We start from the raw sequence: 24,728 nt of genomic DNA, 5'->3' as shown, positions 1-24,728 counted from the left end.
ATAACTATCTTTCTCTTAATTCTAGTAGTGTTAGTAATAGTAGATAGAATTGTTTTATAAAACAATTTCATAAATAAATCAGGGCAAACATTTTAAGGGCACAAAGGCTCCCTTAAGGACATCTGCCATGTCACAGTCACAGGCAGCCACAGATACTGGGGACTTTGTGTTACATCTCTTTGTTGTAGTTAGGGAATGAAAAGATCTTGAGGAAAACTTGGGACATGTCTTGGAAATGCAGAATTCTTAAACATGTGTTTTAGTCTCTAAAAACCATCATGCTTTCCATTGTTTCTACTCAAACCAAAGGTGTGGTGGGCGTCAGGCTCCTATAATCCTGTGACTTTGTCGCTGACCAACATCAACATGAGCTGACAGAAATTGCCAGAGAGTCAGATATGGTGGGCCATGGACTGCTTGCCTATTAAATGCTATAAAATTCACCATCTTTGCCCTTTCCCTGTCAACAGTAATAGAACCCGGAGCAGGAAGATGTCTTTCTTTCTCCAGTGTGAAACTGAACTCCGGAGAAAGGATCTCTCTTATCTGCATCCTCTAGAAAGATCTCAGAAATATGGCTGTGGTGGTAATATGGAGGAAAGGGAGCAGAGGTGTTGGAGTCTGCAGGCAGCATGGAAATTCCTACTTGACCCATGGCAGACTAAGGCAATTTTGTCTGAGATAACCGGGATTTTTAAAATACCTTTCTAGAGCCAAAACATACCACATGCCAAATATGGACTCATAAGATTGGAATAGCCTCTCTCTCTCTCTTTCTCTCTCTAAAGCTTGTATTATATAAATGGATATAGCTGGACCTTTTGTTCTTCAGCAAACAATTCCCATCAACATTCAGAAAAAATTTAAAGCTGACCAGTTGGACAAGGGAAGAGGAGAGGGGAAATTAATGATGATAGAGATAAATGTGAAGAAAGACAAGCCCTTCTATAAGTTCACAGTCTAGATCCCAGGTTAATAGACCCATTAGTGCTAAAAGAAAATCCCACTTCTTTTGAATGATGTCAGATGAAGAGACTACTCAGTTGCTCCACTCTCAGATTAAATCTAAAGCAATTAAGACAGGTATTTGAAAATACTTCTTTTTCCAAAGCACTTATTTTTAATGTCCAACTGACATTTTTATTGTGATATAACATTCTGTGCTTCAAAATGACTTTGAGAAATTAATGTTTGGCCTACTTGGAAGATTGCCAGTTTGGGGCAGGGCTGAAAGGATGATGGCTCTGTGTTTCTCTTTAATTGTATTCAACATCAAGGATATCACATGGAGACAGTTATTTAATATGATTCCAGTCCCAACCATGGTGTAAGATTTCCCTTAGCAGAATCAAGTGGGAAGGCTATGGGGTAGTTCTCCAGGAGTCCTGGGCTGATAGCTGTATCCAGATGGGCCTCAGTTTCTTTGTTTGTAAAATGAGACAAGAATAGCTTCCCTCTCCAACTCTGTTTTTCACCCCAGTTAGCATCTTTAAAAACATGAAGTGTGCAAAAGTGATTATAGTATATTTGCCTGATTCTGTATGGCATCACTTCTTGAGACACTCAAAACAGAGTGTTTCTCATTCATTTTCTGCTAGGTAAAAAGACAGATAAGTCTAACCACATAACCCCAGTTCAAAGAGTGAAGGTGAGATTCAGAAAAATTTTCCACGTAACAAAGAAATAAGAAAAGGAGGCAAAACCAAAATGCAACTCAGTGTTAGTCCTGAGCAAAACTGAATTTGGGGAAGTCCGTCTTTGGCCTCTGTTCAAATCCCACTCCCTACTTGTTCTTTGTTCTCTACAGAAAAGTTGTTGTTCTCTGTTATAGCAGTAATTAAAAAAAAATTAAAAGTCCTTCCAGGGACATTGTATTTGAGTAGAGTCTAGAAAATGAAAAAACCTTCATGCTCCAATGATGGAATCTGAGGGAAGAAATATACGTGGAACAGAGAGTCTGGCTTACTAACAACTACCACACTCTGCCTTCATGTTTCCATTCTTCTTCATGAATAAAATTTAAAGACAGTGAATGGAAATAAACAAAATATGAAACTCTTCCCTCCCCTCCCTATAACAGCCTCCCAGTTGGCAGCTCTCTTTTCTCAGAAACCACCATAATAAAGAATGGGTACCATGCCCAGGCCTTTCCAGCTCCTCATGGGCTTTCTGCCTCATCCCTCAAAATTCTCTCAAGGTTTTCTGATTCCCTTTAACTTGCTGCTTCTCCAAGGAGAAGCTATGCCCAATGGTAACTTAAGATATATCTGACCAGTGTAAATGTTGTTAACTTCATTAATCTACTTCTAACTGCCTTTTCTATTTATGAAGGGAGCATCAAAGGTCTGGGAAATAAAACTACAGATGGTCCGACAATAGTAGCAGGATGGCATTTCAAAAGAAGGCATTAAAGGAAACTCACCAACAGTGATACTTTTTCCTAATGGTTCTGGGAGGATAATTAAGTTGTTTATCACCTTTGATGCTTATAACCCTAACATAGGTGTTCCCTGGAAACCAATTAAAAATACAGCTGATAAACAGTGTCTCTTAGCTCAACAAATTTACTAATAATTTCAATCCCATTTGGAAAAGAATCTTGTCAGGTCTTTTGACACCAAAAGGCAACTTTCACACTCATTTACACTTCAGCACCTGTAGTGATAAGCACACACAGGGTATTTACTCAGCCTCTCTTGATCTCAATAGAAGTGTCCTCCAGAAAGCTTCCCTTGGCCAATGAATGGTAAGTTTAGTTTCAAAGTATGAATTGTGCTCAGTAGCTTGGGCTTTACTTTGAAAGGCAATGGACCAGGATCTCTCTGATGATATTTTTGCCTAATTGTCAGGAAGTAGAGGTGCCTTGAATCTGTGGCCCTAACTTTGTAACTTTCAGTGGACATCAAGTTGATAATTTTTAGTTTCTTCAAGGACTCATAGAAGCTGGAAAGGGTTCTTTGTGAAAATCTCAGGTGGTAACAGGTGGCTTATGTGGCTGATTCAATAGAAGGTAGGCTCTCACTTGATAAGTTTGGTCAGGACCCATTTGTTTCCTTATGTACTAAGCAGTTGGTACACCAAGCCCCCAACCCTGATCCAATCCACATCCATTGACTATTTTTCTGGAAGCTATTGAATATTTATAAGAGGCCTTTTCAATCTGGTTGAAAAGCTCATTGACAAAGTTCCTGATTCTTATGTCTGAAGGCTCACTAGTTCTCTTGTGGGAATGTTTGCTGGTTGATTGGCAGATTGGTTTAGCTCCTTTCATCTGCCTCAGCCTCATTCTGATCGCCCCTCCATGTCTTTAGAGCTATGGTAATTCTCAGCTCACTTTATTTCTCATCAGTTATTCACTCTTCACTTGGGGCAAGAGATGTGACTTTATTAGATTCAGGCATTAATCTCCTAGCTCTGCCTTTAAATAGCTTTATGGCTTTAGTCATTCCATGCTCCTCTCTGGACCCTTATTTCCTCATGTTCTCATTTGGAAGGAAAGAATTAGACCAGATGATGTGTGAAGGACCTTTCAGCCCTAAATTTTAGATGATGTTTTTGGCAGATGGCTGATGGCAGATTTTCATATGAAACATTATTTCTCACTACTTCACTCTTTTAAGCGAGTTATTTATTTTTGTGTGTGTGTGTTTTATGTTCTTTTATTTTTTGTTGTTACTACTTTTTTTTAAACATCTTTATTTGAGTATAACTGTTTTACAATAGTGTGTTAGTTTCTCCTTTACAACAAAGTGAATCAGTTATACATATGTTCCTATATCTCTTCCCTCTTGCATCACCCTCCCTCCCACCCTCCCTATCCCACCCCTCTAGGTGGTCACAAAGCACAGAGGTGAACTCCCTGTGTTAAGCGAGTTATTTTGTAATCACTTTCTCACCCAGCCCTCTTGAATGTATAGTTGCATTTAAGAAACTGATTCCTGGCCAGTGTTGCTGCTGTTGAGAGAATGGAGAAGAGAGTGGCATGTGATAACACTGGAAAGAGAAGTTGGAGCCTTCTAAGAAATGAAGGAAGAATTTTTGACAGGTGGAAGAATCCTTGTGGCTGTAAATGTGGAAAACAAGTTAGGAAGAGGTTGGAGTCATTGAATACAACTCTTTTGGTTAAGAAGCCATTGCAGCGGTCTAGCAAGAGTTAATTGTCCTTTGTATTAGGTGACCATGGAGGTAAAGAGAAATGAATGGATTCAAGAGCTATTTGGGAGGTGAGGTTTACAGGAGCCAAGGATGACTGTTGTTGTCTGGCTTATACCATTAGATGCACGGAGGTGTCATTCACCAAGATGTGGTACAAAAGAAGAGGACCAGGGCTTAGATAAGCAGAGGATGCTTTAAATTCAGTCTTAAATAATTGAGTTTGATACAAGTTTGAGACATCCGGTGGGGATACCAAATAGGCATATAGGTCTGGAACTAAGAGGGGAGCTTTGGGCTGGATGTACAAATTTTGGAGTCATCAGCCAATGAACGGCCATTGAAGCCACATAGAAGTTACCTGGAGGAGAGAAGATAGAGTGAAAAGAGAAGAGGGCCTGGGACTAAAGTCAAACTTTAATGGCCAGGTAGAGAAGGATACACTGGCAATAGAAGTGATTATGGAGGTAGAAGGAAAACCAGGAGGGTGCGGTGCCAGTGAAATAAGGGACTTATTTCATGAAGCAGGAGTGGTCAATAACGTCAACTCTTGTTGAGAGATTAGATGGGGGTAAAAAATGTCCATGTGATTTAACAACATGGAATTAATCCGTGACCTTCGAGCTGCGTTGGTGGAATAATAAGAGTGGAGCCAGGCTGGAGTAGGAAGAAGAGGAACTGGGATGAAGTCACAGGGACAATGAGTGTTAAGACCTGTTACAAGATCAGTTTCTGAAGTGGATGAGAGAGATGGAGGAGTAGATCTAGGGGGGTTATGGCGTTGTGTGATAATTGTTTGTTTGTTTGTTTGTTTTTTGCGGTACGCGGGCCTCTCACTGTTGTGGCCTCTCCCCCTGTGGAGCACAGGCTTCGGACGCGCAGGCTCATTGGCCATGGCTCACGGGCCTAGCCACTCCGCGGCATGTGGGATCTTCCTGGACCGGGGCACGAACCCGTGTCCCCTGAATCGGCAGGCGGGCTGTCAACCACTGCGCCACCACGGAAAGCCCCGTGATAATTGTTTTAAAAGGAGAGAGAGACTCAAGCATACATTTATTCAACACATATTTATCAGACACTTATCTTGTGCTAAGCCCTATGTTAGGCAAAAGAGACGCAACAAAGAATTTAAAAACCCCTGTTCCAATGGAATCTACATTCTAGTGAGAAGGTGAAGGGACAGAGACAATAAATAAACATATAAATACATAGTAAGCCCAATGGTGATAGTGTATGAGGACAAAAAAAGTGAGGGAAGGTGATAGAAACTATCTGAAGTGTGGGGGGGATACTATTTTATACAATGAATGGTCAAGAAAGACCTCTCTGGTGTATGGTTGCCAGATTTCACAAATAAAGATGAAGGATGCCCAGTCAAATTTGAATTTCAGGTAAACAAGTACTTCTCAGTATTAAGTATATCCAATGCAATATTGGGGACACACTTATGCTAAAACATTATTTGTTGTTTACCCTGGACTTAATCTGGCAAGCCTACTCTGGTCAGATGACATCTTCCATGTTTAATGTCAGTGGAAACTCTCCGGCTAAAGAGACCAGTTGAATATAAAGGAGAGAAGGTAGGCTATACTCGAGAGTGGTCTTAAGCCCCTGAGAATCATTAAGGGATGGGATCCAAAGCCCAGGTGGAGGGTTTACCCTAGACAGGGGAAGGAAGAGGGGATGCCTGTGGATGGGCAATGGTTTGTAAGCATGGAGGGAGAAGAGGAAGGCTTCCTGTGTGATACCTTTGATGTTTCTCCGGGAGTGGGGTGGAAAGACAGGGGCTGAGAGGCAGAGGTGTGTGGCAGGGAGATGGGTTGGAGGTTGAAGAGAGGGGAGATATGAGAAGAGGAAGAGCATGAGTTGGCATGACAGGTTGAGGGCTCTTATGATTAAGGTTGATTATTCATAATCTCCATTACCCTTATGGAGCACCCTGAAGGTGGGAGCAGAGAAGCTCAATCTACTCCCCCACTGACCCACTCTACCCCACCAGAGGCTCCTGTAGGGACTACTTGTAGGACTCACTCCCATCATCTTTGCCCTGGGACTTCTACAGAGAATTGGACCCATTAAGCATTTAAGCTATTTTCCTTTAGATAGAAAAATTGCTGCCACTGTAAAAGCTACTTTAATAGCCCTACTTAGGAAAGGAGATGAAGTTGAAGATAACATCAGAAAAGCCATTTATGAAGCATCTAATTTTGACACACAAACTCCATCTTCACAGCCTGAAGTAAACTGGAGATCTGGCAATTAACCAGTTAATTTGAAAAATATTGACAGCCAGTCTGCATAGATAACACATTGAACGTGACTTTTGTCTCTATTGTGTTTAGGTTTCTGCCTTTTACATGCTCCTTTAGTGTGGCATCTTTCCTTGTTTTAGTTGCACACAGTGCTTTTAAGAAAGAGGCAAATGATTTTCAACAAGTTAAAACATATTTTATTCACTATTAACACTTTTCATGTCATAATCATATTGTTGCCTTCTTAACAAGCATAACAATTGCTTTGCATTATTGCATTTATATGCAGAACATTTTTACAACATGTGTTTTCATGTTTCATAAACACAAGGCTGAATACAGAGCTCCTTTCCAGAGGGAGAGTAACTAAGGCGAGAGTAACCTTCTTTCCTGTGAAGATTAGCTCAGCAGGCCATTATGCAGTGCTCCTATCCGTGCAAATCAAGAGCTCAGCAGGCAGCAGCATTTAGTGACATGTCCCTTCCACGTATGACCACTTGAGTGCACGTGAGATCAGCGGCCAGCAGGAGACATGTAAATGTTCACCAACAGTGAAAAGACAGATTTGAGGTGGGGAGTAGGGGGTGAGTTCCGTGCAAAGGGCCCCACTCTTCCCTCCCCCAGGGTGAGAGCAGCACTGAAAACCTTCAGAGGCACACTTCTAGTACCATCTCTGGGTGAATTTAAATACAGAGAAGAGGCTATCTGTAAGAAAACCTTTAATCAGTGACTTAGAACTTTAAAAAAGTGTCGGGGGAGGGAGAGATCAGGATGGGGAAATTCGATAGTCAAATATTTGATATTTGGTCTCTTTGGCTTCCTTGGGTCCTGTCCTCTGTGGACATTTCCCTGGATGCATTTTTACATGATGTAGAACTGAGTTTCCACCTATTATCTGTAACCATCTCATACAAATACAGCTTTAGGCAGAAGTAAGTCTTCTGGAGTTTGTGGAGTGAGTGAGGGAGCAGAGGGAAATTTTCTCCAGGCCAGATGTTAGGAAATGTTGTGTTATATGTGAGAGAGAAAGACTGGTCCTCTGCCAGCTTTCTGGGTGTTTCTATACAAAATCACTCTGGTTGATCAAAATCCTATGAGGAATTGCTGCCTGGTTGTGACTGGGATCTTTGTATCTTTCATAGAGTCAGAGAATTCAGATGTGAAAGAGACCTGAATAAGTTAACCTTCTCCAGTGTTCCTGAGACGGCATACTGGACTACGCTGGTAGGTCACAATCACTTGTGAACAAAGTATCAAAGTTTTGCGCATCAGAAGGGATTAAAGATTATCCTTAGGTTAATGTCACGTTCCCTCACTTGCATTCTGATGTGTTTTCTTGCCTGAGTGACAAAATGAAGGTGCCACTTCCTATAGCCCGTGTGTATCTGTGACTGCGGGCTGTGCTTGTGAACAATATCTACCATGAAGATATGGAGGAATAAAGGTTGAGAATTCAGTCACCATTAGCATATGGCTGTCCCACATCCACAGGCCCGCTGGCAGGATCTAGGTTCTGCTGCAGTGTTAGCAACACCCCTTCCAAGTACTTGGGGATGTGGCCTCAGAGATCTAACAGGCAACCTATGGTTTTGTACTTTGACCAGAGTGGTGGGCAGTAGCAGAGGCCAACTACCCTTGGCCTCTGTCTTCCAGCCCTTGGACAAGAAAAAGGATTGCATTGGTTTGGGGAGGATTGTAAACCGTATATCCCAACCTTGTCTTTAGGAGAAGATCCCATTAAATGTCACCGCTTACCCTAAGACATGGGAGTAAAGCAAATTCTTTTGTGTACCATCTCTTGTGTTGCACAGACAAAATGAAGTGGAGAATGGTCCAATTAATTAGAGCATATGAGGAACCTGGAAAATTAAGGCCAAGACCCATATACTCCTCTTATAAGCAGGCTTGTTTATAGAAACTTTACTGCTCCATTTTATTTTAAATTTGTAGATAGCATATCAGAGATAGAAAATTCAGCTTCTACTTTCTTAGTAAAAATTTCAGTTCTGTCCCTTGCCAAAAAGACCTGCTATTACTCCACTGCTATTTCAAGGACAATTTAAAATAAAGTAAAACAAACATAACACAGACACATATACAAAACAAGAAACAAAAGCTCATATTTATTCTGTGTATCAGAGCACATCAGTACATCTTTCTTTCACATATGTCACTTTATAGTTTTTAACATTCAATTCTGATTTACTTGCAAGAGTAACATATGAGATTTAAATAATTTACTTTAGAATATAAGTTATCAGCTGAATAAGTAAAGGTTACTCATTGGATAAAAATGAATTTTCCTCTTTGAGAGTACCCATTAGATGTTGCCTTGTACATTCAGTTATCAACAGTTCTTTCTAAACCCATGCAATAAATCAATTTTCAAATGATGATGTTGACTGCATTACAGGAGGTGTATTACTTCTCTCTCTGTATATCTACCAAGTGTTAAATACATTGAGAGCTTAGAAGCTAAAACCAATATAGTTAGGTCATTTACATTTGATAAATAATGAAAATAATCCATTATATTTAGACCAAGTCTTATGGTTGATAAAGCACTTTATCATGTATTATGTTCCTTGGACTTTACAAAAGACCATAGAAACAGGAATCGCTAAACAAATTATGCAACATCCAGGCAATGGAGTATTTTGCAACCATTAAAACAGTATCATGGGGACTTCCCTGGTGGTCCAGTGGGTAAGACTCTGAGCTCCCTATGCAGGGGGCCCGGGTTCGATCCCTGGTTGCAGAACTATATCCCGCATCCATGCCACAACTAAGAAGTCTGCAAGCCATAACTAAAGATCCCGCATGCCGCAACAAAGATCCTGTACACCGCAACTAAGACCTGGCACAGCCTAAATAAATAAATATTTTTAAAAAACAACAGGACCATTAGGAACCAAGATGGCGGAGTAGAAGGACGTGCTGTCACTCCCTCTTGCAAGAACACCAGAATCACAACTAGCTTCTGGACAATCAACGACAGGAAAATGCTGGAACTCACCAAAAAAGATACCCCACATCCAAAGACAAAGGAGAAGCCACAATGAGACGGTAGGAGGGGCGCACTCACAGTAAAATCAAATCCCATAACTGCTGAGTGGGTGACACAGACCAGAGAACATTTATACCACAGAAGTCCACCCACTGGAGTGAAGGTTCTGAGCCACACATCACGTTCCCAACCTGGGTGTCTGGCAACGGGAGGAGGAATTCCTAGAGAATCAGACTTTGAAAGCTAGTGGGATTTGATTGCAGGATTTTGACAGGACTGGAGGAAACAGAGACTCCACTCTTGGAGGGCACACACAAAGTGGTGTGCACCTTGGGACCCAGGGGAAGGAGCAGTGACCCGAGGGAAGACTGAACCAGACCTACCTGCTAGTATTGGAGGGTCTCCTGCAGAGGTGGGTGGTGGCTGTGGCTCACCATGGGGACAAGGACACTGGCAGCAGAAGTTCTGGGAAGTACTCCTTGGCGTGAGCTTTCCCAGAGTCCGCCATTAGCCACACAAAAGAGCCCAGGTAGGTTCCAGTGTTGGGTTGCCTCAGGCCAAACAACCAACAGGGAAGGAACCCAGCCCCACCCATCAGCGGTCAAGTGGATTAAAGTTTTACTGAGCTCTGCGCACCAGAGCAACAGTCAGCTGTACCTACCACCAATCCCTCCCATCAGGAAACTTGCACAAGCCTCTTAGATAGCCTCATCCACCAGAGGGCAGAGAGCAGAAGCAAGAAGAACTACAATCCTGCAACCTGTGGAACAAAAACCACATTCACAGAAAGATAGACAAGATGAAAAGGCAGAGGGCTATGTAGCAGACGAAGGAACTAGATAAAACCCCAGAAAAACAACTAAATGAAGGGGAGATAGGCAACCTTCCAGAAAAAGAGTTCAGAATGATGATAGTGAAGATGATCCAGGACCTTGGAAAACGAATGGAGGCAAAGATCGAGAAGATGTAAGAAATGTTTAACAAAGACCTAGAAGAACTAAAGAACAAACAAACAGAGGTAAACAATACAATAATGGAAATGAAAACTACACTAGAAGGAATCAATAGCAGAATAACTGAGGCAGAAGAACAGATAAGTGACCTGGAAGACAGAATGTTGGAATTCACTGCTGTGGAACAGACTAAAGAAAAAAGAATGAAAAGAAATGAAGACAGCCTAAGAGACCTCTGGGACAACATTAAACACAACAACATTCACATTATAGGGGTCCCAGAAGGAGAAGAGAGAGAGAAAGGACCTGAGAAAATAGGTGAAGAGATTATAGTCAAAAACTTCCCTAACATGAAAAAGGAAATTGCCACCCAAGTCCAGGAAGCACAGAGAGTGCCATACAGAATAAACCCAAGGAAAAACATGGAGAGACACATAGTAGTCAAATTGACAAAAAATAAAGACACAAAAATTATTGAAAGCAGCAAGGGAAAAATGACAAATAATATACAAGGGAACTACCATAAGGTTAACAGCTGATTTCTCAGCAGAAACTCTACAAACCAAAAGGGAGTGGCATGATATACTTAAAGTGATGAAAGGGAAAAACCTACAACCAAGATTACTTTACCCGGCAAGGATCTCATTCAGATTTGATGGAGAAATCAAAAGCCTTACAGACAAGCAAAAGCTAAGAGAATTCAACACCACAAAACCAGCTCTACAACAAATGCTAAAGGAACTTCTCTAAGTGGGAAACACAAGAGAAGAAAAGGAACTACAAAAACAAACCTAAACCAATTAAGAAAATGGTCATAGGAACATACATATTAATAGTTACCTTAAACATGAATAGAGGGGCTTCCCTGGTGGCGCAGTGGTTGAGAGTCCGCCTGCCGATGCAGGGGACGCGGGTTCGTGCCCCGGTCTGGGAAGATCCCACATGCCGCGGAGCGGCTGGGCCCGTGAGCCATGGCCGCTGAGCCTGTGCATCCGGAGCCTGTGCTCCGCGGCGGGGGAGGCCACAACAGTGAGAGGCCCGCGTACCACAAAAAAAAAAAAAAAAAAAAAAACATGAATAGATTAAATGCCCCAAACACAAGACACAGGCTAGCTGAATGGATACAAAAACAAGACCCATAAATATGCTGTCTACAAGAGACCCACTTCAGACCTAGGGACACATTCAGACTGAAAGTGAGGGGATGGAAAAAGATATTCCACACAAATGGAAATCAAAAGAAAGCTGGAGTAGCTATACTCATATCAGATAAAATAGACTTTAAAATAAAGAATGTTACAAGAGACAAGGAAGGACGCTACATAATGATCAAGGGATCAATCCAAGAAGAAGATATAACAATTATAAATATAAATGCGCCCAACATAGGAGCACCTCAATACATAAGACAACTGCTAATAGCTATAAAAGAGGAAATTGACAGTAACAAAATAATAGTGTAGGACTTTAACACCTCACTTACACCAATGGACATATCATCCAAAATGAAAATAAATAAGGAAACAGAAGCTTTAAATGACGCAATAGACCAGATAGATTTAATTGATATTTATAGGACATTCTATCCAAAAACAGCAGATTACACTTTTTCTCAAGTGCACACGGAACATTCTCCAGGATAAATCACATCTTGGGTCACAAATTCAAGCCTCGGTAAATTTAAGAAAATTGAAATCATATCAAGCATCTTTTCTGACCACAACGCTATGAGATTAGAAATGAATTCCCGGGAAAAAAAACATAAAAAACACAAACATATGGAGGCTAAACAATACGTTACTAAATAACCAAGAGATCACTGAAGAAATCAAAGAGAAAATCAAGAAATACCTAGAGATGAATGACAATGAAAACAGGAAGATCCAAAACCTATGGGATTCAGCAAAAGCAGTCCTAAGAGGGAAGTTTATAGCTATACAAGCCTACCTTAAGAAACAAGAAAAATCGCAAATACATAATCTAACCTTACACCTAAAAGAACTAGAGAAAGAAGAACAAAGAAAACCCAAAGTTGGCAGGAGGTAAGAAATTATAAAGATCAGAGCAGAAATAAATGAAATAGAAACAAAGAAAACAATAGCAAAGATCAATAAAACGAAAAGGTGGTTCTTTGAGAAGATAAACAAAATTGATAAACCATTAGCCAGACTCATCAAGGAAAAGAGGGAGAGGACTCAAATCAATAAAATTAGAAATGAAAGAGGAAAAGTTACAACAGACACTGCAGAAATACAAAGCATCCTAAGAGACTACTACAAGCAACTCTATGCCAATAAAATGGACAACCTGGAAGAAATGGACAAGTTCTTAGAAAGGTATAACCTTCCAAGACTGAACCAGGAAGAAACAGAAGATTTGAACGGACCAATCACAAGTAATGAAATTGAAACAGTGATTAAAAATCTTCTAACAAACAAAAGCCCAGGACCAGATGGCTTCACAGGTGAATTCTATCAAACATTTAGAGAATAGCTAACACCCATCCTTCTCAAACTCTTCCAAAAAATTGCAGAAGAAGGAACACTCCCAAACTCATTCTATGAGGCAACCATCACCCTGATACCAAAACCAGACAAAGATACTACAAAAAAAGAAAATTGCAGACCAATATCACTGATGAATATAGATGCAAAAATCCTCAACAAAATACTAGCAAACAGAATCCAACAACACATTAAAAGGATCATACACCATGATCCAGTGGGATTTATCCCAGGGATGCAAGAATTCTTCAATATATGCAAATCAATCAATGTGATACACCATATCAACAAACTGAAGAATAAAAACCATATGATCATGTCAATAGATGCAGAAAAAGCTTTTCACAAAATTCAACACCGATTTATGATATAAACTCTCCAGAAAGTGGGCAAAAAGGGAACCTACCTCAACATAATAAAGGCCATATATGACAAACCCATAGCAAACATCATTCTCAATGGTGAAAAACTGAAAGCATTTCCTCTAAGATCAGGAACAAGACAAGGCTGCCCACTCTCACCACTATTATTCAACATAGTTCTGGAAGTTTTAGCCACAGCAATCAGAGAAGAAAAAGAAATAAAAGGAATCCAAATAGGAAAAGAAGAAGTAAAGCTGTCACTGTTTGCAGATGACATGATACTATACATAGAGAATCCTAAAGATGCCACCAGAAAACTACTAGAGCTAATCAATGAATTTGGTAAAGTTGCAGGATACAAAATGAATGCACAGAAATCTCTTGCATTCCTATACACTAACAATGAAAGATCAGAAAAAGAAATTAAGGAAACAATCCCATTCACCAATGCAACAAAAACAATAAAATACCTAGGAGTAAACCTACCTAAAAAGGTAAAAGACCTGTACTCAGAAAACTATAAGACACTGATGAAGGAAATTAAAGATGCTACCAACAGATGGAGAGATATACCATGTTCTTGGATTAGAAGAATCAATATTGTGAAAATGACTATACTACCCAAAGCAATCTACACATTCAATGCAATCCCTATCAAATTAACAATGGCATTTTTTACAGAACCAGAACAAAAAATCTTAAAATTTGTATGGAAACACAAAAGACCCCAAATAGCCAAAGCAGTCTTGAGGGAAAAGAACAGAGCTGGAGGAATCAGACTCCCTGACTTCAAACTATACTACAAAGCGACAGTAATCAAGACAATATGGTACTGGCACAAAAACAGAAACATATATCATGGAACAAGATAGAAAGTGCAGAGATAAACCCATGCACCTATGGTCAACTAATCTATGACAAAGGAGGCAAGGATATATAATGGAGAGAAGCCAGTCTCTTCTATAAGTGGTGCTGGGAAAACTGGACAGCTCTGTGTAAAAGAATGAAATTAGAACACTTCCTAACACCATACACAAAAATAAACTCAAAATGGATTAGAGACCTAAATGTAAGACCGGACACTATAAAACTCTTAGAGGAAAACATAGGAAGAACACTCTTTGACATAAATCACAGCAAAATCTTTTTTGATCCACCTCTTAGAGTAATGGAAATAAAAACAAAAATAAACCAATTGGACCTAATGAAACTTCAAAGCTTTTGCACAGCAAAGGAAACCATAAACAAGATGAAAAGACAACCCTCAGAATGGAAGAAAATATTTGCAAATGAATCAACGGACAAAGAATTAATCTCCAAAATGTATGAATAGCTCATGCAGCTCGATATTAAAAAAAACAAACAACCCAATTGAAAAATGGGCAGAAGACCTAAATAGACATTTCTCAAAAGAAGACATACAGATGGACAAGAAGCACAGGAAAAGCTGCTCAACATCACTAATTATTAGAGAAAAGCAAATCAAAACTACAATGAGGTATCACCTCACACTGGTCAGAATGGGCATCATCAGAAAATCTACAAACAAGAATAACTGTAGAGGCTGTGGAGAAAAGGGAACCCTCTTGCGCTGTTGCTAGGAATGTAAATTGATACAGCCACTATAGAGAACAGTATGGAGGTTCCTTAAAAAACTAAAAATAGAATTACCATATGATCCAGCAATCCCACTACTGGGCATATACCCAGAGAAAACCATAATTCAAAAAGACACATACACCCCAACGTTCATTGCAGCACAATTTACAATAACCAGGTCATGGAAGCATCCTAAATGCCCATCAACAGATGAATGGATAAAGAAGATGTGTTACATATATACAATGGAATATTACTCACCCATAAAAAGGAACGAAATTGGGTCATTTATAAAGACGTGGATGGATCTAGAGACTGTCATACAGAGTGAGGTAAGTCAGAAAGAGAAAAACAAATATCAGATATTAACGCATATATGTGGAACCTAGAAAAATGATACAGATGAACCAGTTTGCAGGGCAGAAACTGAGACACAGATGTAAAGAACAAGGACACCAAAGGGGGAAGGCAGCGGGGGCTGTGGGTGGGAGTGTGATGAATTGGGAGATTGGAATTGACATGTATATACTAATGTGTAAAAAATTGATGACTAATAAGGACGTGCTGTATAAAAAAATAAAGTTAAATTTAAAAATTAAAAAAAAACAGAATTTGTATGAAGTGGAATGATGCCATATTGTTGAGTAAAGGAAAAAGTTATAGAACAACATGTACAACATGATTCCATTTTTATTAAAAATTATAAAGTGTGACCTTTACATATATTTAAGTAAATATATATTAAGTATTGGTATGAGCCTAGAAAAATATGCTTCAAGTTCTGGGATGGTATTAGAGGGGTAGAGAAGGAACACTCCCACTCCTGTTTGTATCTACCTCAGAAAGCACAGTTAAGTTATGAGTGATTTAACTATTTTATGTCTTTCTGCATTTTTCAAATGGAAAACTTTCAAAAATAGTGTATTTATTTTGAGGATGAAAAAGCAAGGCTCGGAGATTTTAAATGACTCTTGCAAAGCCATGCTGCTTACTCCTAGAATCCAGGCCTCCTGTTTCTCTAGCAGCTGCTTTGGCCACATTATGCCCAGAACAGAGCATTTGAACTGTTGACTAGGTTGGGAAATATTCACAGACTTCGAACTCTACCCTTTGGTGTTCTTTCACCTGAAGACTTCTTGGTCTACAGCAACCGTGTTTTAGCCTATTTAGCATATTAAAATATAAAATAAAAGCTGCTAACTGCCTGTATTTTCTTTCTGGGAAGAAGGCAGCCTACTTAAGTGTGTCCGGATGGAAATCTGGAAGTTTGTGTTGCTACCCAAGTTGTACATGTTGGGTGAACGACCAAACACTGTATCTCAGTTTCCTCACCTGTGAAAATATTGTGCTGACCTACTGTCTCAGGATAGCTGGGTGGGCTACTTCATGATTTAAAAACTGCTTTGAAAATACAAAGCTTCACTGAAATTGTTTGTCAAGAGTTCCTCCTGTCTTACAGCTTCCTTCCTTCTCATGCCCTTCTCTGGCATATAAGCCCTATAGGCTTGGTATTTTTCTAAACTAAAAGTCTACAAAATTAATAAGTAATTTTCAAGTCAGAAATATGTCTTCTGGTATTTGGTTCAAATGAGAATGGAGTCATTCTTTCTCTTAAACCTGGATGCAAAATGTGCGTGTGTATGCGCGCATGCACTTGTGTATTTAACACAATCAAGCAGAAGCCCATTGGGCCTAGAGGTAGCTTGGGATGCTAGCATCATGTGGGCACTTCTCTGGCTTCACATGGCATTGTGAGGCTTCACATCACCTGGACAGTAAGAATTAGTAGTACAGCCTAAAGAGGGGAGGCAGAAAATGTTTTCTCTTCTTCTATCTCCCCTTGTTCACCTTCCCTGCCTGTCTCATGATTGTACTCTGTGCCAGTCTGTGGGGGAAGTGGAGGCAAAGTATCATAAAGCACAGCAGCACTAAGAAGAAGAAAAAGAGGAAATTCCTTGGCAGTCCAGTGTTTAGGACTCGGTGCTTTCACTGTCCAGGGCCCAGGTTCAATTCCTGGTCAGGGAACTAAGATCCCACAAGCCACATGGCATGGCCAAAAAAAAAGAAAAAGAAAAAATGATCAGGGAAGGGAAGCTGAGTGTTTGCATGAGCTGCTTTCATCAACTAAAATATGTTGAGTGAAAGGAAAAGCCTCCACTGAGAGCAAAGTGCCTCTTTCTTCCACCCCACCTCCCACCCTGACAGGGTCAAGGGATGATGAGAAGGAGATGCGGGTGGTCACATTATAGGTCCACCCCCATGGAATACTTTATACACGGGTGTGGCATAGATCTGAGGAATGGCAACCTTCTAAGTTATAGCTGGAATCCCCTCAATTGCTCTCTCTTCTTTCATATTTGAATATTTTCAAAATTTTCTGTGTTGATCTTGAGTTTTTGGTTAGTAAAAATGTCTTTCTCCAAGTATATTTTACTTTCCTTGGGCCATAAACATCCTGTAAGTCTTCCAATACCTACACCTGTGCTCTGTGTATAGCAGGCAATTCAGAATGATTAAAGAAAATAGTTCCACATGCTGTCCGGCATGTGTCAACTGTTCTGCGATTCTGGGATGGTATCTCCAGACTCCTGCCAGCTTACTCCGGCAATGTGTATGGTTTTTGTTTAGGGGAGTTTCTTTGGTTAATGATCATCCCTAGCACATTCATGAAGACCCCACAAAACCCATTTTAAGAAAAAGAGAACCAATTCTTTTTCCTCTCCAACATGCTCTCAGATTCTTTTAAGTTGTGTTTTCTTAGATTTTTGAGGAAGAAAGGAATCTTCATGGTCTTCTAGCCCAGTCACTCACTGGATTTCCAAAATCCCTCCGCAACTTCTCCATGAGGTGGGCTCCCAGCCTCTGGTTGAAGCCTTCCAGAGACAGGCAGCTCTCTCCTTTAAACAGCTCTGACAGAAAGGACTCTACCATGTTGCGTGAACACAAGTCCACCCTGGAGTTCTGCCTCCCATGACCTTGGAGAATAAGCTGGATTGCTCTTGAAGATGACTCTCACGGGTTTCCTCCATCTCAGAAGCCATCCTCAAGTCTTTTCTCCTCCTCGCTGAACAGTCTTGCTTCCTTCCAACAGAGAGCTGCTTGGCTGCTGCCGGTGTCATGCCTTGGGGGACAGAGATGAAGCCCTCTGACTCCTGGAACCCAAGCAGGCCTGTTTGTGGAAGAAATGTGAGCATTCACACCTTCTTGCCTTTGCACCCAAGGAACCCATGCCCAGTCCTCCTTCTGAGGTCGGACACTCAGGGCATATGCCCACGCTCCTTCCCTCCAACCGCATGTGCCCTGGGAGGCAGGCCAGTGCTTGCACCCTCTCTGAGGCCTGAGCAAGAGTGAGGCTTGGCATGATGACTGAGGATAACAACACTCATAGCCCAGCTTCTTATTATACCACAGCCCCTACCCTAGGAGCTCATTGTTCAAAGTATAAGGAGAACCATGTTTTCCGCTAATGTAAGACCTAAGTTTAATCTAACTAGTTAGAATAACTACAGTGTTCCCAGGTATGGTGCCCCTCAGGATGAGGGACCATCATGTTATTTGTCACTGGAGATGCTCATAAAGGCAGCCGGAGGAAACACACCAGGACTGAATAAAGCCAGGCTAGTGGGAGCTTTGTTTCTCATTTTGTTTTAAAGTTAGTCATAGAATTATGGCCTAGGGAGATTAAAGCACCTAACACATCACCGACTCCATTCCTTGACTAATGAAGGAGAAATAAGGTAGTATATTCTGTTCCCTTTGGGTTCAGGTGGTAAACGTTTTGATTTAGGATGGTTTGTGTAAAGCTAAGCTGGACATATTCAAGTGTACCTTACATGAACTATCCTGTAATCTTTGATTCTGGGAGAAACATGTTCAGAATTATCCAGGGCTGGAGATACCTAGAACAGGAAATGAAAGTGTTAGCCTGTAACATTCAGTCAACCTGATTCCTCCAGTGTCTTCTCATTGGCCTCTCAGGCTGGATCACTCTCTGGGCCTGGCTGTGTTCGCTGGCAGCAAAGCCAGGTAGGTGGTGAGTAGTTAAAAAGTTTCCTACCTGCCCCATTTGGACACATTTGCACAAACTGGGTCTTCAGCTATAAGAACAAATGCCAACAAATGACCTCCAACATTAGCACAACAAATAAAACTCAAAAGTGTAGTATAAGGTGTTTTGCCTTTGGTACATTTCCTTCCCTCCCTGCTTCCCCAGGCATTGTGCTGGGCACTGGGGCTACAGAATGAACAAGGTCTGGGCTCTGCTTTGTTCTCACAGGCAAGGTGGGATGAAGAATCAGCTCTGAAAATCCAGTGTGCTGACTGCTGGAACAGAGGGCGCTGAGGCACTCCGGGGAAGGGAGGAGGGCCGAAGGGCTGGGGTGATGGGGGTGGGATGGAAAGCTTTGAGGAGACCTGATCCTGAAACTGAAACTCGGAAGATGAGTAGGAGTCAGCCTGATGCTTGAAGTAAAGAGGGACATTAAGGGCCGAGGGAATAGCATATGCAAAGGCACTGCCAGAGGGGTAGGGGGAAAATCAGGAAGGAGGGATGGCACAGGAAAGCTAGGATTAACTGTGTCACATGGCACAGGGTCAAGTAATGTCAAGACTGGACAGTATTTCCTGGCTACCAGGAGGCCCTGAGCCTCCAGACCCTGCCTGCAAACCTCCAGCAGTTGGAGCATCAATTGCATGGAAGTGCACAGAGTTGGGGGAGACCTTGGAGACCCTCAAGGCCAGCCTTCCTCCCATTGTGGGAACTTTCCTATGGCCTTCTGACTGGGCCCTTTCAATCTAAGCCTCATCACGTCCAGAGTCAGGGAGTCCCACCAAATCTCAAGGCCAAGCCAACTTCAGTGGTTAACAAGTTCTTATTTACACAGACAGTAGCTGGGGTCAGATATTTAAGAACAGATAGCCTTGATTGTGTGTGCCTACCTTAACTTCAGAATGTGGCTTTCCCCGTCTATTGGAACTGTTCTTTACTCATCTTGGGCTCATAGTACCTGATAGTTACAACATCTACCATTTATTGAAAGCTGTTATGTACCAGACACTACAACAATGTCAGAGGCTTTTTGTATGTTTTCTCATTTAATCTTCATAACAATCTTTTTGAGGTAGGTGTACAGATATGGTTCTTTGTTTTGGCAAACTACAGACACTGATTCAGCTAACTTATGCAAAAACATGATCTATTGGCAGAACATGGGGTAGCTCATAAAATTGAAGAAGCTGAAAAACCAGGCCTCAAGAAGGACAGCAGCCTGGTAGCTCAGGAAATTCTGGCATCAGGAACTGATGGACAGTCCCTTCATGATGTCATTTTCAGAAGGAATCAACTCCAACCATTTTCCATCCTTGGGTCACCCCAGTCAGGTTTAAAATTTCAGGGAGGCAAAGTTTGATTGTCCAGGGATAGGCAGGCCACCATGATTGACACGAGGACTCTACTTGGCTTGGCGGAAATCAAGGTGATTTTCCTAGAGCAGGGAGAGCGAATTCTGAGTGGACATAACAGATGTCCATTAGCACAGGTGACATCATCCCTGTTTACAGACCAGGAAATTGCAACTCAGAGAGGCCAAGCAAATCTCCCAGGGTTACACAGACAATAAATGGCATAGCCAGGGTTTCAACCTAGGCTCTCCTGACTCCAAAGTCCAGGTACTTCCCATTTCTCCTTGCTGCTTGTTTGCCTGAACTGCACATGGATATTGATATTTAGAGTCAAGCTATGCCTGGTAGGTGGCAACTTTGTTGTCAGTCCTGTGTCTGGGTCAGTCTCCATTAGTTCCCATCCCAGTTCTTAGGGGACGGCTCCAGAAACATCTTTCTGTCCCCTCACATGAGCCTATTTTGCTGTACGGAAGTAGCCATGCTCTGTTTGCCCTAGCAGGAGACAAAGGAATAGTAAAACACACCCCATCTCTCCAATGTCTCCAATGTTTTGCCCTTGGGAGCAACACACAATACTCCCTTCTCTACATGCTGACCTTCTAAATATTTGAGAAGAGCTATCTGTGCCACCCAGATCTTCTCTTCACAAAGCTAAATATTCCCATTCCTTTAACGATTCCTCATACTGCTGTCCCATATGACAACATGGGGATAATTTCCATATGTTGGCTAATTCTCCCAAACTTACATCAGATGAGAATCTGGCCCTGTATGAAAAGAAACTCTTTCCACTTGCTTTCTCTTTCTGATTCATTAGATTTCATATAAACCTTTCTGATGACTACCTGCTGTTTTCTAATTCAGCTGCAACCCAATATGACTCACTAGGCAAAATTCTTATTCTTTAGTCTTCGTTTATCATTTCCCACCACCCCAGGGGCCTGAAAAGCACCCTTCAGGAACCATAGCCAATGGGCAATATATGTCCACTAAAAATGCCAAGTTTTGATTCTTTGCCATGTTCCAGTTTATATATGGTCATATGACTCTTTAAAATCAAGGTTTTTGTTCAATGTAAATAACTTTAAGTTTGAACAGCTGTAATCACATCCTCCAAAGAAAATGCCCTGGAACTTGGTTGAGGGTGTTGTATGCCAGATTCTCCTCCTAAAATCTCTTTAATTGTTCTTCACATTTTTCAAAAAGGAAAGTAGAGATTTGAAAATTGTTTTGAGGTTTTGAACATTTACAGGGCATTTCCTCATAAAGCCATTGGTTGCCCTGTTTCTGAAAGTGTCTGATTATATAAATAGTCATGGAACCTCCAAATTTGAGTTGGAAGAAGGAAAAGAAGGAGAATTGCAAATGTAGCAAAAGAAGTTTAGGGTTTTTCTGGTCTGAATCTTATAGCTGGGCAGCTTGGAAGACTGGAGCTGGCAGCATGTTATAGAATTAAATAAATACCGGAGGAGCTGGACTGAATGACTCCATATCCTAGTCTCAGCGTGTGACCAGCCCAGTGAAACATTCCCATACTCTTGCTCTTCAGAACATGGTTCAAAATTCACCATTTATGATCTGCACATCATAGAAAATGAACTGAACTCAAAACAGTGGCACTTATTGTTGGCTCTGCCATCAGTGAACTATCTATCTTTGAACCAATTACTACCTGATTTTGAAGCCCCTTTCCATAGAACCATTGGTCAGTGAGCATCTCTTTAGAGAGACGATCTTTAAGGATGAGTCTGTGGTAAGAGAAAGGAGCAGTTTCTATTGCTATATTGTGTTATTCCACCTGGAGCAAAGGGAGAGAAAGTTTCTCCCACTTCTCTGCTTCACTGGACTTAGTATATGCAGGCTGAAGAATGAATTGCTAAATGAAGTGGGTAGCTTCTGTGGTCACTGGTCATCAGGTTTATGGAATGTAGAAACTCACAAGTGGAAGCCTCATTAGAAAGCATCTGGGCAAACCTCTGCCTGTCACAAAAATTGCCTCCACAGACCACTGAGCAGTGGCTAAGATAGTGGCTACTTCAGTACATCGGGGTAGGCCTTCTGCCGCCTTCCAAAGCAGCTCATTCTGTTCTGAGGTGCTTCTAAACATTATACCCTTTCAGTATTGAACTGAAGTCCACCACCTCTTGATTAGGGTATGCCCTCTAGAGCCGCAGAAAATAATACCTGCACCGTTCCTGAACTCTCCAGTTTCTTTCAACTGCTCTTTATATCACTTAATTCCCAGACACCTTACTTCCTTGGTCACCTTTTTAGTGCACACTTCATTTTGTTGCAATCCCTTGTGCATAATTTGAATCTAGTCCTCCTACTGTGTGAGCATCCTAGATAGGTAGTAGTCTAGAGTATAAGCTCTACAAGGGAAGAGGCTGTGTTTGTTTCACCAGCAACTAGTAATGTCTGAAATGTAGGTACTCAAAAAATATTTTCTGAGTGAATGACTGACCTTTTCTTTAGTTGCCTTGTATAGAACTCTAAGGAATGTCGAAAGTCTGCTCTCCTCCTAACAGGATGGGAAATTATGCCCTTTGTATTTAATTTGAATAAAGAGAATGTCTCTTTCTCACAGGCAAAGCCAGGTTAGACTTGCTCGAAGGCCGGTAACTTACGCTTTAAAATGTTAAAGTACGTGGAAACATAATTACCAGAGAATAACTTAGACATTGGCAACTTTGGCTCAACATGTGTTGTACTGATGTTTTCCAGTACCTTTGTGATTCATACAATTTTCTAGGCTCTTTTGATTAACAAGAGAAAAATTTATAAATCAGCAAGAAGAAGAACTGTGAAATTTTGCCTTACTCAATGTAAGTAATCACCTGAAATCTGCAGAAGGTTGCCTCTGGCACCTGGCTACACAGCTGAATGAATAATTCACTAATTACTTTGCTGTGCACCCCTCTAAGTGATTTGGGGGATGATGAGTGGGTGTTTGAGGGACTCCAGTGGAGTAAAACACAGCTGTCGAATTTTTTAACATTCACTTGAAAAGCAAAGAACACGAAAGGCCCATGATTTCACCTCAACATTTCCAGCCTCCACGGACAGACTCTAGCTCATCCTTGACCAGTAGGAGACCCAGGTCTTCTCTCCATCACGGCCAAATGCGATCTATGACTTAACTCTCTGGGAAGTGCTGTTGATCAGCAGGCACCTTCCTTTGAGGACAAGAAAACGATCTACTAATGGGACTTATTATCCTTCTTCCATAAGACCACTTCTAGTTTTAGTGAAATTGAGTTATTGTGAACATATTTTTCTATGGTGCTGTCTCACATTGAGCTCTGTGTGTGTGTGTGTGTGTGTATGTGTAGACATGTGTACCTTGTTTCGTTTTCTACTCTCACAAATAGCCAGGAGACTGCAGAGGGCATGGCCAATCAGTCCTCCAGTTCCTGGCAAGGAATTACAAACTGTAAGAAATCAGCTTTAAAAGCTTTTCTGGCCCCTCACATTATTATTAAGCTAAACCTAACAAGGATCTGAGTGGGGCAAAGGAGGCAGTATACTTTCTGAGGAAACTAGACTGAAACTATTAAGAGACATAATATCTAAAAATTCTGTTGAAAAAGAGAGTTCTCAATACCTTCTTCTCTTCCTAAAGTTTAAAATAACCCTTAACGCCAATATAATGACAGCATTTATTTCTAATAACATCTTTTTTGTCAGCCCTCTCCAACCTCAACCTTGTATATCCCCTGCCACTAGAAACCATCTCTTTTAAACTAAAAAAAAAAAAAAAAAAAAAAAAAAAAAAAAAAAAAAAAAAAGACTGTAAAACAAAAAGAAAAGCAGACTCATGATCATATGATTCTAGTTTTTAAAAAAGACCAACAGTTTATTATAGAAAAATATAAATTAAATGACTAACAACAAAATCTGTTCTTGGTGATCCTGGGCTGACTTTTCCTGAGATGACTTCTCTTTGTTTTCACTGGGAAGCAATACCTGTCGAGGGACAGGATTCTGTCTGTAAAAAAATGATTACAATTCACAGAGAAGATTAAATTTTCACCAACAAGCTTTTCATTTTTCCTAAACTTCCTAGACCAAAACCCCACTAGACTCTACGTCTGCAACCCCCACAGAAGAATTTCACTAAGGGCTTTGGCTCTCTTCCTTCCAATTCCTGCTCTTCCTAATGCTCTTGGCCAGAATTCTCCTCTGCTAAGCATCAGCAGTCTGACTCACTCTAGGGACTGGGAGTAGAAGGGCCTTCATATTGTGAAGTTCAAGGCTTCTATAAAAGAAGGTCAGGCAGCATAACCACAGCTGGGGTTAAATAAAAGCCCAGGGGAAAAGGCAAAATAATTCTGGGGCAAACTCCCAGGTTTTACTGAGGACTTGTTGATTTTAGTTTTCTTTTCTGCTTTTATTCAGATAAAAGTTTTCGTGTTAGGTGTTTATATGTGACTTCTTGACCTTCCAAGTGATTACTGAAAAGTATGCAGTGGGAAGACTTTAATCCCAAACTGTCTATC

At 40.9% G+C, this 24,728-nt stretch overlaps 1 protein-coding gene across 10 annotated transcripts in view; it reads left to right on the top strand.

Annotated features, from left to right (window-relative positions):
* MTERF1 (mitochondrial transcription termination factor 1) overlaps positions 1-24,728 on the top strand; it is a 710,255-nt gene that overhangs the window by 376,088 nt on the left and 309,439 nt on the right. For 7 of the 10 annotated variants that reach the window (XR_010842225.1, XR_010842221.1, XR_010842222.1 and 4 more), the window contains 2 exons: positions 7,547-7,628; positions 9,304-9,470. The exons of 1 other annotated variant lie outside the window; for it this stretch is intronic. The gene's annotated coding sequence lies outside the window, so the exon portion shown is untranslated. The remainder of the gene's footprint in view (positions 1-7,546; positions 7,629-9,303; positions 9,471-24,728) is intronic. 2 more of the 10 variants (XR_010842223.1, XR_010842218.1) reach the window with 1 other exon arrangement.

Source organism: Kogia breviceps, chromosome 9 (genome assembly GCF_026419965.1).
Source record: "Kogia breviceps isolate mKogBre1 chromosome 9, mKogBre1 haplotype 1, whole genome shotgun sequence".
NCBI lineage: Eukaryota > Metazoa > Chordata > Mammalia > Artiodactyla > Physeteridae > Kogia > Kogia breviceps.
The sequence above is the reverse complement of the archived record's forward strand: the minus strand, read 5'-3'. Positions and strand labels throughout refer to the sequence as shown.